Consider the following 13,675-nt stretch of genomic DNA (forward strand, 5'->3'; position numbering starts at 1 on the left):
GGCCTCACCCCATCCACTGATCCTCACCCCCCCATATCCAGCGACCCTCCTCTTTCCCTTGGCCCCCCCTCCCCTCATGTCCTGCAACCCTCCTCTGTGTCCTGCTCTCACCCCAAGTCCAGCAACCATGGCCTCTCCCCCCTGCCCTCCCCCCATGTATAGCTACCCTCATCGCCGCTGCTCCCTCCCCCTCCATGCCGGGCCCCCTGCAGTGACCTGACAGCGCCTCTCACCTCCGTGTGAAAGCGCCACAGGCAGCAGCAGATCGCTCTGCTGCTGCCTGCAGCGTTTCCACATGGAGGTGAGAGGCGCTGTCAGGTCAGTGCAAGGGGCCCGATACGGAGGGGGGCGGGAGCGGCGGCGGGGATGGGAGAGTGGAGGTTGTTTTGCGCGATGTTCCTTTCCAGGCGGCAGCAGCGGCAATCGACTCCTTTTCCCTCTCTGCTCCGCCCTCTGACGTCATGACGTCTTGACGCGAGGGCGGGACAGAGAGGGAAGTCTGTACTGCGCATTTGCAAGTGAGTACGGTCACTTGCCGTTTATATGTTTGATATTTATACTTAGTCATTTTACTATTGTTACGCTGCTAACAAAATTGTAAGTTTTATGTTGAACTGTACCTGCTATACACCGCCTTGGGTGAATCTCTTCAGAAAGGCAGTTAATAAATCCCAATAAATTAACTAACTAGAATGCTGTCTCCAGAAATATAGATTAATATGTTAGTTAAGAAGGCTTTCCTATTGTTAAGGAAATTATTTATTTGTTACATTTGTATCCCACATTTTCCCCCTATTTGCAGGCTCAGTGTGACTTACATAATACCGTTATGGCGTTTGCCAGTTCCGGTATGAACAAATACAAGGTGATATTGTGGTAGAATAGGTTCATGTATGGTAAGTGTTCGTGTATGATAAGTATAGTGGGGGATCTTAGGGAAGGAAGAGGAAGAGATAGGAATGTCCATTTCGGTCTTTGGTTTCATTGTGTCGCAGGTGTCCAGGTTTTTATGTTGGGTTGGTGGGGTATGCCTTTCTGAACAGGTTGGTTTTTGGTAGTTTTCGGAAATTTAGGTGGTCAAACGTAGTTTTTACTGCTTTTGGCAGTGTGTTCCATAGTTGTGCGCTTATATAAGAAAAGCTGGATGCGTAGGTCGATTTATATTTGAATCCTTTGGTGCTTGGGTAATTAAGAAAGATTAGAGGTTTTTTTGAACCCTCAACTTTTAAATTAGTGGTGCAGAGCTTAATTTTGGGACAGTTAGATTACTGTAATATAATTTATTTGAAATGTGCAAAATTAATTAATTATTTATTTATGACGTTTGTATCCCATACAAGATCGAGTTTAATGTGGCTCACAAGTAAAAATATTGTTATAAGGAAACAATCCAATGATTTACACAGTATGAAATTATTTAGTACAGGCATAATTCTAATGGCGCATAGAAGCAAAATTGAGAGTAATTGATTTGAGTCAAGACATAACAAGATAGAACTGAGCTCAATGATATTCTTTAGTAAGGGATGAGCTTAACAGCAACACTTTCAGTAGTTTGCAGAAATGCAGGTAACTGCTTATAAATCTCAGCTTTATAAGAGTCTTATAAATGTTCTAACGCCATGCCAATTCTCATGGTCCCGGGGTCCAATAGAGCCTTATTTTGGTAAATCAGTCCTTCCTCTGGAACCCCAATTTCAGTGTTTGTGGTCAGGGACAAAGAGAACCTGCAATTCAAGATGGCAATGTTCCATGGAAGACACTGTCCCCAGTTATTGAGGTCCCTGCAGCCTCTGCACACCATTTTCTCAGATGGAAAGAAATTATTTTCTTAAACAAGACCGGATCCTTTCAGGTGAGTCCCTTTGAGGTGCCATGGGGGTGCACCACTCTCTTCCCCCACCCCAGCTTGTTCCCAGTTTTGCCGTTTCATTTGGTTTACTGAGGAGTCATCATTTACATCTCTCTTCTGCTTTTACTTTTTATTTTTAACTGCAAACATCAGATATAACTGAGTAAGGGGCTCATTTTCGAAAGAGGAAAAACGTCCAAAAAGTGTCAAAGCACCATTTGGACGTTTTTCTCCTCAAAACATCCAAATTGATATTTTTGAAACCTATTTTGCAGACATTTATTTATGCAATTCATCTGCACTGCACCCAAATCACAAGGCGGTGTGTTGGGGCATTTTGAAGGCGGGATTAGGGCGTGCCTAACATTTGGATGCTTTACAGGCATAATGGAACAAAACAAAAACATTGAGGACTAAAACCAAGATGTTTTGATCTAGACCTGTTTTTAGAACGAATAAGGCTGAAAAAGGTGCCCTAAACGACCAGATGACTACTGGAGGGAATCAGGGGTGATCCTCCCCAATACTGACTTCCTCCCATCCCCTCCGCCAAATGTGAATAAAAAATATGACTTACCAGCCTCTATGACAACCTCAGGTGTTAAAGGCAGGTCTATTAGAGCAGCATGCAGGTCCCTGGAGTAGTGTAGTGGTCAGTTCAGTACACAGTGGGGGACCCAGGTCTCTATCTCCCTCTATCTATCTGTGGTGGAAACAGTGACCCTTCCCAAAGTCACCCAAACTCTACTGTCTCCACATATAGGTGCCCCCTTCACCCATAAAGGCTACTGGAGTGGTGGACAGTGTGTTTTAGGTGGGTTTTGGAGGGCTCAGGGGACAATATAACAGAACAAAGGTGAGATGTGCACCTGGGAGCATTTTCATGAAGTGCACAGAAGTGCCTTCTAGGGTGCCCTATTGCTCTCCTGGGATGTCTGGGGGACCAGTCTATTAAAACTGCTGGCTCCTCCTACATCCTAATGACATGAATCTCTTCGTTTTGCACTTATTCAGTTTTTTTTTTTTATGGACCATAAAACAAAACGTCCAAAGCACAAAATTTTGTTAGAAACAGTATTTTTGAAAAAAAGAGAGGTTCTTCTTTTTTCGAAAATGACCTTATTTCCTATTTGGATTTTAGATGTTTTGTGCAAAACATCCACAGTCAGATTTAGACGTTATATCGAAAATTCCCGTCTAAATGTAGTAAAAATTGGTGAAATTACTCTTATCTTCAAAGGAACTTTCCTATTGAAATTTCCTTGCAGATGCTTTCTTTCCTTTGACTCTGTTAACTACATGTTGTAAAGCTCCTGGGTGCTTCAGAAATGCAGCCCTCTGCTGGCTGGAGTCTCACTTGCCAGTCTCCTTGGAGCTGCCTTTCAAGCCAAGCTACATATTGTAATTGGCCAGGCAAACTGCTCAGCCACAGGCCAACAAAAGCAGTTCAAAATAACCAGTGGTAAATCTCCAGCAAGAACAGCACAGAAGCAAACAGTTCAAAACAAAGTGGTTTCCTAGGTGGTAGGTCTATCAGGTCTGACATGACTTAGTTACTGTACAACACTGTAAATACACTCAGTAAAATCCTTTCATATAGTTCAGGATCTTTGATTGCTTATTTTTGCTTTCCTGAATCAGATTGATTATGGTAATTTTCTTTATAGCAGAATTGAATGTGTGTCACTTCAGTGTTTACAGCTTTTGCCGAACACTGCTAAAAATACAGTCATGTGACTCCACTGCTAGCAGCATAATATTGGCTTCTGGTGTCTTTTCGGATCCAGATTAGGTTATTAGTCATCACATATCGTACTAGGTGTCCTTCTTGTTTTTTTTACCAGCCTGTTTGGTTGCTTCTTTCAATAATTTGTTGTTTCTGCCTCTTTCTGTTGTTTGCTTAGACGTCATGCATCATACAGCTTTTTCTTATCACGATTACTACTATCATTTCTATAGTGCTACTAGATGTTCCTTGGATTTCCCTGCCTGCTTATCTTTGTGCTGAGTCCTCCAGGATGAAATTTAAGATGGATCTTAAGACTGCTTTTTTTCTAGAACGTTTCCACAGGCATGGTTCAATAGCTCCGGGGCTGCAAGAGCTGTGGAATTTAAAGTTTGCCAGATATTTTATTTAATCAAATTTAGTAGGCTTACTAAGGCATGTTAGCATTTTTAACACACCTTTAAAGTTAAGGCACGTTAAACGCTAAGGTGCCAATACATTCCTATAGGTGTGTTAATGTTTAACATGCATTAAAAACACTAACACGCCTGTAACCCGCCTTTGTAAACACAGGCGTTAATATGTTGCTTTTACTGGGTTTTTTCCATGCTGTTCACTATTACTATTTGTTGTTTTACTGCATGGAAACTGCCTTAATTTATTTTGTATTTATTTATTTATTTATTGGGATTTATTAACCACCTTTATGAAGAGATATACCCAAGGTGGTGTGTCTCAGGTTCGTGTCTCAGGTTCAGTTTGGCATAAAACTTACAATTTTTTTAACATAATAGTAGTGTAAAGATCAAATGCAATGATAAATACAATCAATGAGGTAAACTTGGAGATGGCAAATTGAATCCTAGAAATATGAGTAACATGATAGCAGCATTTTAGAAAAGACGTCCAACTCAGAATGTGGATGTTGTAATAATCAAGGAATATTCAGGTTCTTGAAAAATTTTGTTATAAAGGAGAAAAAGACCTCATCAAACTGCAGCAACCTCTCAAAGTGTATTATGAACTATTTTTGCAAAGTTTATTTTATTTTTGTTACATTTGTACCCTGTGCTTTCCCACTCATGGCAGGCTCAATGCGGCAGGCAATGGAGGGTTAAGTGACTTGCCCAGAGTCACAAGGAGCTGCCTGTGCTGGGAATTGAACTCAGTTCCTCAGGACCAACGTCCACCACCCTAACCACTAGGCCACTCCTCCACTCACTCATGTCCACAGTTAAACCAATAATCATAGGTGAACAACCTCCTAAAAATACAGTAGTGTCCAAAAAAACTGCTACAAAAAAGTGTCCCACATATAACCTTCAAACAATTTTCACCAATGCAAATGGTAACACTTATCTTATCGTGACATTGTCATGTCCACCATCAGAAACATTACAGCAATCCAGATTAATCGTGATGATATACTAACTACCACACATAAAAAAAAAGAATTCCAGATATAGTTTGTACATTACAATTTTCACATTTGTCTAGTAGAATACTACTACTACTACTACTTAACATTTCTAGAGCGCTACTAGGGTTACGCAGCGCTGTACAATTTAACAAAGAGAGACAGTCCCTGCTCAAAGAGCTTACAATCTAATAGACAAGTGAACGGTCGGTCCGATCGGGGCAGTCAAATTGGGGCAGTCTGGATTCACTGAACGGTAAGGGTTAGGTGCCGAACGCAGCATTGAAGAGGTGGGCTTTAAGCAAAGACTTGAAGATGGGCAGGGAGGGGGCTTGGCGTAAGGGTTCAGGAAGGTTGTTCCAAGCATAGGGTGAGGCGAGGCAGAATGAGCGGAGCCTGGAGTTGGCGGTGGTGGAGAAGGGTACTGAGAGGAGGGATTTATCCTGTGAACGGAGGTTACGGGCGGGAACGTAAGGGGAGATGAGGGTAGAGAGGTAGTGAGGGGCAGCAGACTGAGTGCATTTGTAGGTAAGAAGGAGAAGCTTGAATTGAATGCGGTATCTGATCGGAAGCCAGTGAAGTGACCTGAGGAGAGGGGTGATATGAGTATATCGGTTCTGGCGGAATATGAGACGTGCAGCAGAGTTCTGAACAGACTGAAGGGGGGATAGATGGCTAAGTGGGAGGCCGGTGAGGAGTAAGTAAGAATACAGGAAAGTATACGTAAACATTGGCATACGCTGCCCTGCTCTTCTTTCTTCTTGCTCCTCCTGTGCACGCTGACGCTCCTTTACATGAAACTGAGATCCTCGTTGCTGCGAACTGATTTTGAAAAAAACAACATGCATTAAGGAAATCCCATGCAAATGAGCTGCTCACTGTAGAGTGCATCGATCTATTCTCACATGGAGATAGAAGAAGATGAAGGACTTTGTAAATGGTTTTGCCTGTTGCCTCTGCCAAAGTGGCTGTTGTTGCTGTTATTGTGTCCTATTTACTTCTTGACTGAAGACTTTTAGTAAGCAAATTGGTTCAGAACACATCTATTGGAGTGGTCTGGATTATTAACCAAGTGAAGAGAGCAGCATGTGTTCGAATTACCTATGGCCTCCAGCTGTATGCCAGTTCCAGCCCTGGTCCCAACCAACAAATTATAGTTTATGTACAGGGATAGTTCTGATCCCAGGTACACACAGTGATATCGGATATCCAGACTTCTCCCATCCAGCTGTTTTCCTCCGTTATGCCTAGCCATCATGGGGCACCGACCGTAGTTCTAGGCCGGGCCAGTCCTGAGGAGAAGGGAAGCTTCCTCCTGCTTCTCAGCAGCACACAGCCCCAGAGCCCCCTGGGCTCTAATAACTAGTCCCCTGGCTAATTGTTAGCAGGGCCTTTTATAGTTCCCTCCAAGAGAACTATACATAAATCACTGTAGTACTCCCCTCTAAATAATCTGAGTAACTGATGCCAAAGGAGTGGGCAATACAATAGAAGAAATAATTTGACTTTATTAACTTTGAACACTAACAGTATAGTGCATGTAAATCCATATACTTTTGAGGGGACATGTATTTATTTATTTGCTGCATTTGTATCCCACATTTTCTCACCTCTTTGCAGGCTCAAATGTGGCTTACATTATGCCGCAATGACAATCGTCATTAACGGAATGAGATGAACAGAGTATTATTACAATTAATGTACAAAGATATCAAGAAAATTAGAAGCCTTAAAACCCTAGTACATGCCTGGATTTGTTATCTGTGTTCCTGTCTGGCCTCATAGCCCTTTTTAACCAGTGCAAGATGTTCAGTCAATAACCACACGACTGTAATAGTGAAACATTTACTTACTAATTTAATATTGAGCAGGAATGAAATGAAATGACATAAAAAGTATATCATTTTTTACACACTTTGAAACTGACATTCAGTATTACAGGCCATGATCCAGTCCATGCTGGACTATTGCAATTCACTTTATGTGACCCTGCCAATCTGCAAACAAATGTGCTCAGTTTATTAATAATTAATATGTCGATATATGAGGACACTCTGAGTCTAAGGACAGACAAAGTATGTTCTAAATTCTGGTCACCAGGCAGCCCCTTATATAGGGAATTTGGCATCTAGAATGCACAGGATTAAAAGAATACATAAAAAGATTCATTATACAGTGGGGGCATATGAGTATCACAAGGGATGCGAAATGTGTTAAATGTGACCACATGCCCTACTACTACTACTATTTAGCATTTTTATAGCGCTACAAGGCGTACGCAGTGCTGCACAAACATAGAAGAAAGACAGTCCCTGCTCAAAGAGCTTACAATCTAATAGACAAAAATAAAGTAAGCAAATCAAATCAATTAATGTGTACAGGAAGGAGGAGAGGAGGGTAGGTGGAGGCAAGTGGTTACGAGTCAAAACCAATGTTAAAGAGGTGGACTTTCAGTCTAGATTTCAAGGTGGCCAAGGATGGGGCAAGACATAGGGGCTCAGGAAGTTTATTCCAGGCGTAGGGTGCAGCGAGACAGAAGGCGTGAAGTCTGGAGTTGGCAGAAGTGGAGAAGGGAACAGATAAGAAGGATTTATCCATGGAGCGGAGTGCACGGGAAGGGGTGCCCCACACTTTATATCATGCCTTCTGGGGCTGCCTGGGAGTGCGAGCCTTTTGGAGGCAAATTCAGAGGTTCATGACTAAAACGGCACAGGCACCAGTAAGGGGGACTTGGGATCAATATAGACATACAGTCAACATTTAAAACACAGGCGGAGGGAACTAGGATTTGGTGTCGTAAAGTATGTCTGGTGGCTCGCAGGACCATCCTGCAAAGGTGGATATCCCCAGACCCACCTGCGTATTGGCAATGGAGGAACCAGGTACACGAGCTGACCACGTGGGAAGCTAGGGAGGTGAAAGGGGCCCCGAAGCGGAAAAGGTATTTCATGCTAGTTTGAAGTCAATACATACAGGGGCTCAGTCCACGTGGGCGAAGTCTGCTTCTTAATTTGTTATGAATCTGTCTTAGAAATTAATAAAGTTTGAATGCCCTTTCCCCAGTAAAGGTTGTAGGAGGGGGGGAGGGAGGGTTTTGGAACATTAGAGTATAAGATCAGGGGGGTTGGGAGGACGAAGGATTATCGAAGGGAGGGAGGGGGGCCTGAGAAGGGAAAGGGAGGGGAGACAAGGGAATGGGGGGGGGGAGGGCTCTAATAGTAATTTATAAATACACATCTATTTTTATTCTTTTAATTCAATTTTTCTATCTTCTTTTTTATTCAGGATTCAAAAACTGAAAAATTAAGAATTCAAAAAGGAGGAAAAGGGTCTCAGCAGTCACAGGTTTATGCTGTGGAAACCGGGTATTATTAGTATAACCCAGTGAACCACTCAATTTGAGGACCACAGCACTTTCTGACTAAGACCAATCGTCGGCCAAAAACCTCCCATCAATTTTTTTCAAAATTTTCAATCTTCTGAATTTCCAAAATGCCATTCAATGCCACCCAAATAATGCATCCAGCAAGTGACGTGTTCACATTTCTGCCCACCAATTTGCCGTCACACAGCAGTAAAAACAACTTAACTCAAACGTGCTCCATCTTCATTCTTGTCGAAACGGGGACCCATTTCACCGCCACAGGCTTCTACAGGGGAAACCGCACATTTCATGCTGCTGAATCCCACATCAACTCTTTGATTTTTTTTTTTACTTAAATTGTGAGAGCTCCAGGAACAGAAAGCTAACTACTGTACCTGAATGTGCACCACTTCAATAGCCTTCAGGCTTGCAAGTGTCTAATATATTTAGATACAGTAGGTATTTACCAGTTCATCCCCATTTAGTCTCAAATACACATTTACTCCATTAACAGAAGCAGTCCAGAAAGCTTAAACAAGTTGAAAAGTGCACACTTAACAGTGAGACACAATGGTGCATTTCCCTTTTCCTCCATTCACAGACTCACAGTCAGACATGTCTCTGAGTTGCAGGCAGCGCCTCGCGTTTGCCCTGCTTGTAAAAGAAGTAAATCTCTTCTCCTCGTCGTCGGGCCTCACTGTGTCCTGCCTTCGCGGAAATAGGAAGTTACCTAAGAGGAGGGCGGGACACAGTGAGGCCCGACGAGGAGGAGGAGAAGAGATTTACTTCTTTTACAAGCAGGGCAGACGCAAGGCGCTGCCTGCAACTCCGCTTCACAACATTTTTTTAAAGGTAGGGTGGGAGCAGCGGGAGCGGAGCACCCTCCCCATCTGCTGACACCTGGGGCGGACCGCCCCCACTGCCCCGCCCTTGCTACGCCACTGCAGCAGACTATGGACTATGAAAAGAGCAGAAGTGAGATTTGAATCTGGGTCCCTTAGTTCCCAGTGCGCTGCACTAACCATTAGGCTACTCCTCAGATCTGCCTGTTGCTCTGTTAAGAATGTCCAAAATATCTGAAGCTGTCATAGCACCTGGAATCCTGTGCCAGTTTCACATTCAGGGGATAGGGATGGGGACAGCAACTACTGGGTGAAACGCTGGTCTGGTTGCAGATACAGACAAGTTTCTCTGTGGGTAGAACAAAAGGCATACGCTCCTAAAATCATACTTTCAAGGATTGGTCCATTCATTGAGGTCATAGCCCTGTTCACTGAAGTGCAAACGATTTATATTACTGTCTCCTGTCTGATGGGCAGGTGGGGCTTATTCACATTGCAAAAATGGTGTGCTCAAGTTCAGTTCCAGTTGCCATATCTCAAAAAAGATATAGCGGAATTAGAAAAGGTTTAAAGAAGAGCGACCAAAATGATAAAGGGGATGGAATTCTTCTCGTGTGAGAAAAGGCTAAAGAGGTTAGGGCTCTTCAGCTTGGAAAAGAGATGGATGAGGGGAGATATTTTGAGGTCTACAAAATCCCGAGTGGTGTAGAATGAGTAGAAGTAAATCGATTTTTTATTCGTTCCAAAAATACTAAGACTAGGGGACACTCAAGGAAGTTACATGGAAATACTTTTTTACTCAATGAATAGTTAAGCTCTGGAACTCTTTGCCGGAGGATGTGGTAACAGCGGTTAGCATATCTGGGTTTTAAAAAGGTTTGGACAAATTCCTGGAGGAAAAGTCCATAGTCTGCTGTTGAGACAGACATGAGAAGCAACTGCTTGCCCTGGGATTTGTAGAATGGAGTGTTGCCATGATTTGGGTTTCTGCCAGGTACTTGTGACCTGGCTTGGCCACTGTTTGGAAAACAGGATACTGTGCTAGATGGACCATTGATTGACCCAGTATGGCGACTCTTATGTAGAAGGTAGAAGGAAAGGCAGCTGCAGGCACAAGAAGAAATCTCTGTGGTTCAGTCTTTGTCAGCTGACATGAGAAACTGAAGTTGATGGTCAGGCTGTCTGAGGAGTGGATGGAAAAATGACAGATATAAGAGGCAAGGGGAAATAACTACAAAACTGGTGCAACATGGTGCATTTTGAGAACACTTTAAGATGAATGTGCTTGGCACCAACAGTATTGGCTGACTGTGCTTTCTGGACAGCAATACAAGCTCATGTTCCAAGGCACATCTTGTTGCTTGTATTTTTATCTCTTCGAAAACTGTTCTCATATATTTCTGGGCAACAGCTTGAAAGTTCCCATTCAGAGCATTAATCTGAACACACACAGTTTAATCATTTATTTGTGACGCTGTAAAAATTCCTATTTATGAATGATGTGTTGCAACTCAAAATAAAATATTACTTGAAACTCTCCTGGTTTCACTTGGAAAGGGAAGTGTAAAGAGGAGAAACTAAGTGCGGAAGGGGAGAGATATAGTACAGGTTTGACCGGAGGCACATGGCTTGTGTCTTTGAATCTTGCTCTGGACCTTATTAATATTCTTTTGCAACACTGACAGATGGAGGGGTACATTGATAACAGGATGTGTATGTGAGAGGGCTCCAAAATGGCACCTTATTTAGAAAAACAACTTGGCTTTTTCAGTAGAGCTTTGGCATCAACTCGGTGACCATTTTCTCTTTACTTTCTCCCTACCCCATCTCTTACCCTTCCCAGATTGTTTGTGAAGAACTTACCATCACGCCTTTGGTATTGCTACATCAAGACGGTTTACAGACTAAAACGTAGGCAGAAAAGAATGCCACTTCAATTACAGGACAGTAAAAAGTGAAGGAAGATAAAGGAACTTTCAGGTTGAAGACCCCGTCCTTATCTTTCTCTGGACCCAAAGTGCCATGTACCTTGGAGAATTTGTCTATAGACAGATTCATCTACCAGAAATATGGTAACCTTCTCTTTCCTTGCCCTTTTCCCTAATGAGGAACAGAGTTTGCTATGGGGGCAACATTTCCAAATGGGTTGGTTTTCCATATTGCATGGCACTAACCACCTCACTTCTAAAGCAGGGTATGAGCCCCATTTTTTAAGTTTACTTCTAGTACTTGCCACGCTACCTGCATTGTGCCCTAGAGCTTTTCCTTTTTGGAATTCATAGGCTGTAATATACAGAAACATAGAACATGACAGCAGATAAGGGCCATATAGCCCATCCATATCATCCACTATTTCTTCCTTCCCCTAAGAGATCCCACATGCCTGTTCCATACTTTCTTGAATTCAGATACAGTCCTTGTCTCCACCATCTTCCCAAGAGGTCATTCCGGGCATCCCCTTCCATAAAGAAGTATTTTCTCTGTGCCCCACTCCTTTCCTGCCAATCCCCTCTACACTATCCCCTCTCTTTCTCACCTTTCTCTGTCTACTGTTTAATTTGTAAATTACAAAGAAGCTATTGCCATAGCCCACTGCGGTAGATCATGAGACAATAAATAAATAAATAAATAAATACATACCTTTATAAAATTGGCTCCCAGAACTATCCTGAATAGCATGCAAATGGCCAAGCAGAAATTTACATCCGCTCTGAAAATGCTGTAAACGCATGCATGTACTCTGCCTTTTACCCACGTAGGTGGTTGCAGAATTGTATAAAGGCCCTTTTCTCTTTGGAAAAAGCTTGGTATCATTGCCTCCAGAATGGCACAGTAGAAACTTTTAAAGTGAAAACAGCTGGAGGCAATGTGTGTCTGATGATGTGGAAAGGAATGAAACCAAACATAACAGAACAGCATGAAGAACCTGCAGATGACAACACAAAACATGCTGCAGCAGATTCCAGCCTCTTCCATTATGCAGAGAAGTACTCGCATACCAAGCATAAAGAAGCCAGTTTATTATTTTCCTTAGTTGCAGATGCTGTGGTAAATCTGAGAATTTGCAAAGGTTTTTTATAACAAGGTATGTGGAAAATAATGCAACATGTACTCAAAGGAATGCTTCCAGACTGTTTAAGGTTTCCTTTAAAATTCATCAATCAAGTGTTGGATTGAACTGGGGAAGAAAGCACTCGATAACAGGAATGACCAAGATCACTCATTGAATGGTGTTAGAATAGAGATCGGAATAATTGTAAACATGCCAAAGTATGGCTGCAAAACAGGTCAGAATTTTATTTGCACTTACATTGCTCCACAGGGATCATGGATCTCATTTCAATGAGAAAATGCTAGGATTTTAAAGCTTGCTGCTTCTTTCCAGTTGATCTTCCTAATTAGTTTCTAATGTGTGCATCCCACATCTCACTGGGTTGAACTCAGAGAATCCTTTTGCTTCCCAAGTTATTATAAAATAGGTCACAGTTCAAACTTCAATCACCTCAATGGCTGGTGTAAACGCTCATGCCTACCTAACTGCCGTCAGTTAGGCCTGTAACTGATGGTATTCTAGAACCTGCAGGCGCAAGTGCTAGGCATGCCCCTATCTGCTCTTGCTTCTCTCATTTCCACACCCCCGTTAAGGTTTCCAAGTTTATTTATGTTTCATATACCACCAATGGCAGTGCCGTCGTGGCAGTTTACAATAATACAGTTAGGATTGTATAAAAGTGTTCAAAGTTACCTCATGCTTAGTAGGGAGGAATGTAAACATTACATCATACTTAAGGGGAAATAAAGTGGAGTAAAGTTAAAATAAAGTGGAGTAAAGTTTTGCAGTCTCAATCAGAGCATGCAAACAAAGGAATTTTCAGTTACCAAATGCATCATTAAAAAGCTAGGCTTTAAGCCCTATTTTAAATGGTTGGTACAATGGTTCTAAACATAGATTTAAAGGTGGTGCGTTCCAGAGGGTTGGTCCAATGATTCTGAATATAGCATCACGAATAGTTTCCAAAACAAATAATGTGGAAGGAGCCTGATCTGTTGAGTGGAATGCAGTGAATGTGGGGCAGAGTATGGTACTAGAAGCTGAGATAGGAATTCCGGTAGGCTTGAGTAGTAAATCGTATGTACTACGGTAAGAAGCTTAAAAAGTGATACAGTGTTTAATAGGAAGCCAGTGTTCTTGCTGTAATATTTCTTTGCCCCATTGATGATCTTGACTGCCATATTTTGCATCAATTGTGGTTGAGTTGCAATAGTCCAAATGGTCAAAGACTAATGAATGAACCAAGATTTTCAGTGCTTTCTGTGACAGTGAGGATTGAACAGAGTGAATAATTTTCAACTTATAAAAACATTTCTTATTCACTGAAGAGAGATGTTCCTAAAATTACAAATGTGAGTCAATATTAACCCCAAAATCTTCAATGAGAGCACTAAAGACAAGGGGATGACAGCAATAGATATT

At 42.2% G+C, this 13,675-nt stretch overlaps 1 protein-coding gene across 2 annotated transcripts in view; it reads left to right on the plus strand.

Annotated features, from left to right (window-relative positions):
* The window catches only part of TMEM178A (transmembrane protein 178A), a 150,343-nt gene that overhangs the window by 76,080 nt on the left and 60,588 nt on the right, over positions 1-13,675 (plus strand). Inside the window, exon 1 of one of the 2 annotated variants that reach the window (XM_030195910.1) lies at positions 12,204-12,286. The exons of the other annotated variant lie outside the window; for it this stretch is intronic. The gene's annotated coding sequence lies outside the window, so the exon portion shown is untranslated. Of the gene's footprint in view, positions 1-12,203; positions 12,287-13,675 lie in introns of those variants that run through there. 2 annotated transcript variants of the gene reach the window in all.

The sequence above is a fragment of the Microcaecilia unicolor genome, chromosome 3 (genome assembly GCF_901765095.1).
Source record: "Microcaecilia unicolor chromosome 3, aMicUni1.1, whole genome shotgun sequence".
NCBI lineage: Eukaryota > Metazoa > Chordata > Amphibia > Gymnophiona > Siphonopidae > Microcaecilia > Microcaecilia unicolor.